The sequence below is a fragment of the Arachis duranensis genome, chromosome 1, assembly GCF_000817695.3.
Source record: "Arachis duranensis cultivar V14167 chromosome 1, aradu.V14167.gnm2.J7QH, whole genome shotgun sequence".
Classification (NCBI taxonomy): domain Eukaryota; kingdom Viridiplantae; phylum Streptophyta; class Magnoliopsida; order Fabales; family Fabaceae; genus Arachis; species Arachis duranensis.
In genome coordinates this window covers 33,848,412-33,854,876 of record NC_029772.3, presented here as the reverse complement: position 1 = coordinate 33,854,876, position 6,465 = coordinate 33,848,412, and positions in this window count along the sequence as shown.

The window sequence follows — 6,465 nt, the reverse complement described above, 5'->3', positions numbered from 1 at the left end:
CATAGGAAGTGTGAAATTCTGGGGCATTTTGAAACTCATTATTTCCTTTGGAAAATGGGTTGGTCCACTGCCTCACATTCTTCGGGGTCGTCTCCCCTGTCTTTGCGTTGGACTCCGATTGGTGTTCCTCGTGTTGATCAGCATTTGTTTGTTTGCTGTCAACCTTTCGATCTCCGTTGTTCTGCAACGCCGCCAGGAGTTCGACCATCCGCTGATTTTTCGCCTGTAGGGTGGAATTGGCGGCCATGAGGTCGGCGTTGATTTGAGAGTGCTGTTGAGTCTTAGAATGATCGGTCATATTTTGCTCCCTGGAAAGAGAAAAATATATAGTGCGGGCAAAAAATAAATTAAAATTAGAAATTCAGTGAGGGGTGAGAGTGAACTTTTCGGCCCCACGGTGGGTGCCAAATGTTCCCGCCAAGAGCTCGATCCGAGGTATAGGTTGACAAGGGATCCAAGAGGCTTGATCAACTGTCTTTGCTGAGGATTGCACCACCTGTATGAGCCTCGTCTGAGCAGTGTGGAGTACCAGCAAAAAGAATTCCGATGCATAAATTAGTTTCTGAGCTGGAAGAATATTCTATAAGCGATTGCTGTGTGTGTTCGGTATTGGAATCTGATGCTTTGATTATCTACATGGCGCTATTTATGGTTGGAGAGATCTTTTAGTGAGTCCGAGATCCCTGGCCTTGTATCCGAGCTAACGATCGGATTTCTCTCCTGGGATAAGTGACATAGTGGATAACTGATGTAGTTTGACTTAGTATATTGCACTATTAAAATGTGCTGTTTTCGAAGTATAACGTCGGTCCGATATTATAGGTACGAATCAGACTCTTTCATAACCATTTCATAAGAGGCCTTTCCAAGTGAATCTCAATCCAACGCAACCCAAATCAATTAAACCCCTTTTTCTCTTAGATGTCTTTTATTTTATTGTAGTCACCCACCAAAATCCAAGGTTTGCTCATGTTCTCTGCAATAGCTTGAAGATTAGGCCATAAACTCCTATTTTTCAATATTATTGCATCTATATAGTACATAAGTCTAAGTCATTAGAGGCCAAAAATTATTCAATATTTATTCTTTTTACCCTTTTTAAAATAAATAATCGTTTTTAACTAGGTTTATTATATATAATAGATATTATAGAGAAAATTAAATCATTTTGGATAATTATGAGATTATTAAATTTAAATTGCGTATATAGTTGATTAATTTTTCACTTAAACATAAACAAAAGGGTGCTTCAAGAAACTAAGAAAAATATTATTTAAAAATGAATGTAGAATAATATTCTAACCATGATTTGATCTGCACGAGTGAGTTTATTAATTTTCATAATAATTTGTAAAATCATATTTAATAAGAGATTACTTTACTTTTGAAATAATTTTTATTTACTATTGTTTTACGAAATTGTAGAATAATATGTGTGTCATCATTTTTATCCCTTGCAATTAGGGTTAGCAAAAAATTCTAAATCTACGAATATCTGTGGGAATTATTCGCAACGAAGAGGAAAATGGAGATCCGCTAAGTCTCTACGGGAATAGAGACCCATCCCACGAATAAATGGGGACGGGACTAAGACACCCGCGCCCATGGAGACCCGCTAAATTTTCGCTAGAGTGAAATTATTTAAATATTCTTTATATATATATGATGTAAGTATATCTTTTATTCTTTCTTTTTTCAGTTTTACTTAGAAACAAATTAACATGTGCATAATATCTAAATTTACACCAACTAATTATTCAAATTTGTATCATTGCAAGAAGAGAGTACTAAAATTGAACTATAATCATCAACGAAGATTTGTTATGTTATGTTAAAAACTTTTTTATTTTGTTTAATTTTAATTTCTATGTTAGATATTTAGTTGAATAATGTTAAATTGAGTTTAGTAATGTTGAATGTGTTTAAATTGTGTTTGATTTAATACATTTTACTTGAATTGTATGAAATTTTATTATGATTGAGATCTTTTTATTTTTTAAAGTTTAATATCCACGGATACTTGTGAGTATCTGCCTCTCCCACAACGAAAAATAATAAATGGGGACCCATGACGGGAATGGGGTGGGGACGGGGGCAATTTCCTAAACAGGGATGGGAAGCAAGGAGAGGATCCTCGCCCAATGGATACCCATTGCCATCCTTACTTGTAATAAAAATAAGATCGAGCAAAATTGAGCATCTTATCATACAACTTTGGACAATCCCATGTTATTATGCTTAAGGGTGGAAATAGGCTCGTCGGTCTGCCAGTGGCTTGTAATCTTATCTGTATTTGACCTGGTCTGGCCTGACCTATCATAAAATAGTTCTAGGTCTAGACTGATTTAAAAGTCTAATTTTGTTAATAGACCAGTGAGGCATCTGCATCTTTAGTAGTTTTTATTATGTTTTTCTTATGTTTTTTAAGTTTATATACATAATTTTCTCTCAAATCTCATTAATTTCAATATCCTTTGCTACTAAATATTTTCAAAGTGTTTTTAAGAAAATACAGTGTTTAAAGATGAAAAAATCAAGTAAAAAGGAAGGATGATCTAAGGAGCAACAAAGGAGAGTCCTTGAAGAAGCAGAAGGTGTGTGCACGCACTAATCTGGGAGTGATTCTCAATACATGTGTACACACACAGGTGCGTCCGTACAAGTCCCTTGATTCGCATTGGATGCGTACGCACATGTTTTATGTGTATGCACAAGTACCCAAATTTGAATGTGGCGTGTCACGCCCTAGGACAACCAAAAATCAAGACTTGCCAAGCTATTAAGGAAGCGTGCCACGCTACGTAGGGCGTGCCATACTCTAAGGAACAATCTCAGGGTGTACGTACGCACAAGTCCATTTTCAGCAATAGAGCATGTCACGCCCTATAGTCATTACTCAGCAAAATTCCACGCCCAAAAAAGTCTGTTACATTCCATTGAAAATTACAAAGCTCAAAGATCAGATCCTATTTTAAAGATTGGAGAAGATTTGTACTTGACTAAATTTGAATTTGTTTTGATTTCGTTTTGATTCTGTTTCTATTTGAATTAGGAAATTATCTTAATTATTTCTGATTAAGATAATATTTAGTTTTGAATTTGAATTTAAATTATTAGAAAATCTAGGATTTAAATAAGTGAGATAGCTCACAGAGAGAGGCAAGTCGTAGGGGGAGGATCTTCAGACACCGTCTCTCTCCTTCTTCCTTTTTTTTGTTTTATTTTTCAAATTTTCATGAGTAACTAAACCTTTGTTAAAGGGGTGAGGAGCTCTGTTCATGTTTCGATGGTTTATTAATCTAAATTTACATTTATTTTAAAGCTTTGCATTAATCATTTTGTGATTGAGTATTTCGTTCTTCATGAACAAAGGATTAGTAGCATCGATAGGAGTGCTAATCCCGTTTTGAATTTGTTAATTGATTCGACAGAATAATTTTTTAAATCATTCTTGAAACTCTTTTACATAGCTTTTTAAATCAACTAGACGTAGGGAATTTTGTAAGTGTGCGACAATACATGATTTTTTATTATCCTAGTTTTGGATACGTGACATATAATCTGGATTAGGAAAATTCTTGGAAATTATGTTTTTCTCTTTGAGAAATTGAATCGGATTTTATGAACTTAGCCTCTTTGATTAATCAATTGACCAAGACATTGGTAGTTAGTTAATTAAAGAGAAACTGAGGAGCTAAGACATCGAAAATCGGTTACTTTAGATTCGTTATGAACAGAGATTTGCAAACTTGAAAACTAAGTTAACAAAGTTAATTTTCCTAAGGACATGAACATCTCTGAAGCCCTAGACATTCACTACCATTGATTTCTCCAAATTCAGCAAGTACTGTCCGAAGCATTCAGCACTCAAACAACTCTAATTTCAAGCCTTTCAAGTTTTCAGCAAGTCACAACAATTCTATATTCCAGCTTCTATTGATCTAATTAATAATTTAATTTAATATTTACATGCTCAGTCTTTTAATTCTTATGGGAACGATATACACTCACCGTGATATTACACTTTTTCAATGTAAATCGAATCTAATTGATTCGATTTAACATGTATATGTTGTACCAGTAGTAAATCGAATCTAATTGATTCAATCTACTACTAAGCAACACATATATAGTAATTTGAATCAGCTTGATTCGATTTACTAGTGATACAGATTATCGACATTTACTACTTTTAAGTTAGTTTAAAACATAAATGTCAATAAGAAAATACCCCCATTTGGAATTAAAACTTGAGTCTTTTTAGAGTTACTACTTTGATGATTGTATGCTCTAAAAAATTCAACTTTAAGTTAGAAGTAACGTCATTAAAGTAATAAGTTCTACACTTAATTTCAAAAATCAAATGATAATTTAATTGACATAGTATTTTAATTATTTCTCAAATTACATATTATAAATATAGTCTTTTTATATTGTATAACTATCTGTTACTTCTGATTTTGAAAAAAGTTCAAGTTTTAATCCATATGCCACCTTAAAGGGCTATACTTTATATTAACTTTTTCAACATTAAAAGGCTCGGTAATGATTCTTTAGATGCTATTGAGTCAAATAATGAATCTTAATAAATTTTTTGAAATCATTTCATGTTCCATTTTAAATTCATAAGTTTATAAAAATGTAGATTTTTAGGAATTTGAACTAAAACACAAAAGTTTGATTTCTATTCTTATTCGTTTTGATTTTTTGATATTTTATTTGAATTCAAATAGGAATATTTTCTTATTGACATTTATGTTTTAAATTAACTTAAAAGTAGTAAATGTTAATAATCTGCAGTAGTAAATCGATTCAAGCTTATTCGATTTATGATGAGCGGATAATTTATATGCTTTTTGGCATTGTTTTTAGTATGTTTTAGTTAGTTTTTATTATATTTTTATTAGTTTTTAGTTAAAATTCACTTTTCTGGACTTTACTATGAGTTTGTGTATTTTTCTGTGATTTCAGGTATTTTCTGGCTGAAATTTAGGGACCTGAGCAAAAAACTTGATTCAGAGGCTGAAAAAGACTACAGATGCTGTTGGATTCTGACCTCCCTACACTCGAAGTAGATTTTCTAGAGTTACAGAAGCCCAATTGGCGCGCTCTCAATGGCGTTGGAAAGTAGACATCCTGGGCTTTTCAGCAATGTATAATAGTCCATACTTTGTTTGAGATTTGATGGCCCAAACTGGTGTTCCAAATCAGCTCAAAACTGCTCGGCGTTAAACACCGGAACTGGCACAAGAATGAGAGTTAAACGCCCAAACTGGCAAAAAAGCTAGCGTTTAACTCCAAAAAAAGTCTCTACACATGAAAGCTTCAATGCTCAGCCCAAGCACACACCAAGTGGGCCCGGAAGTGAATTTTTATGTCATTTACTCATCTCTGTAAACCCTAGGCTACTAGTTCTCTATAAATAGGACCTTTTGCTATTGTATTTTCATCTTTAGATCCTTAGATCTTGAGATCTTTGAATCTTTTGATCACGTTTTGGGGGCTGGCCTCTCGGCCATGCCTAGACCTTGTTCTTATGTATTTTCAACGGTGGAGTTTCTACATACCATAGATTAAGGTGTGGAGCTCTACTGTACCTCGAGTATTAATGCAATTACTATTGTTCTTCTATTCAATTCAGCTTATTCTTGTTCTAAGATATTCATTCGCACCCAAGAACATGATGAATGTGATGATTATGTGACACTCATCATCATTCTCACTTATGAACGCGTGCCTGATAACCGCTTCCGTTCTACAAGCAAACAAGGCTTGAATGTTTATCTCTTGGGTTCCTTAATCGGAATCTTCGTGGTATAAGCTAGAATTGATGGCGGCATACAAGAGAATCCGGAAGGTCTAAACCTTGTCTGTGGTATTCTGAGTAGGATTCAATGATTGAATGACTGTGACGAGCTTCAAACTCCTGAAGGCTGGGCGTTAGTGATAGACGCAAAAGAATCAATGAATTATATTCCAACCTGATTGAGAACCGACAGATGATTAGCCGTGCCGTGACAAAGTGCGTTGAACATTTTCATTGAGAGGACGGGATTGTAGCTACTGACAACGGTGATGCCCAACATACAGCTTGCCATGGAAAGGAGTAAGAAGGATTGGATGAAGACAGTAGGAAAGCAGAGAGACGGAAGGGACAAAGCATCTCCATTCGCTTATCTGAAGTTCTCACCAATGAATTAAATAAGTATCTCTATCTTTACTTTATGCTTTATTCATATATCATCCATAACCATTTGAATCAGCCTGACTGAGATTTACAAGATGACCATAGCTTGCTTCATACCAACAATCTCCGTGGGATCGACCCTTACTCGCGTAAGGTATATTACTTGGACGACCCAGTACACTTGCTGGTTAGTTGTGCGAAGTTGTGATAAATAGTTGAGATTGCAATTGAGCGTACCACGTTGATGGTGCCATTGATGATCACAATTTCGTGCACCA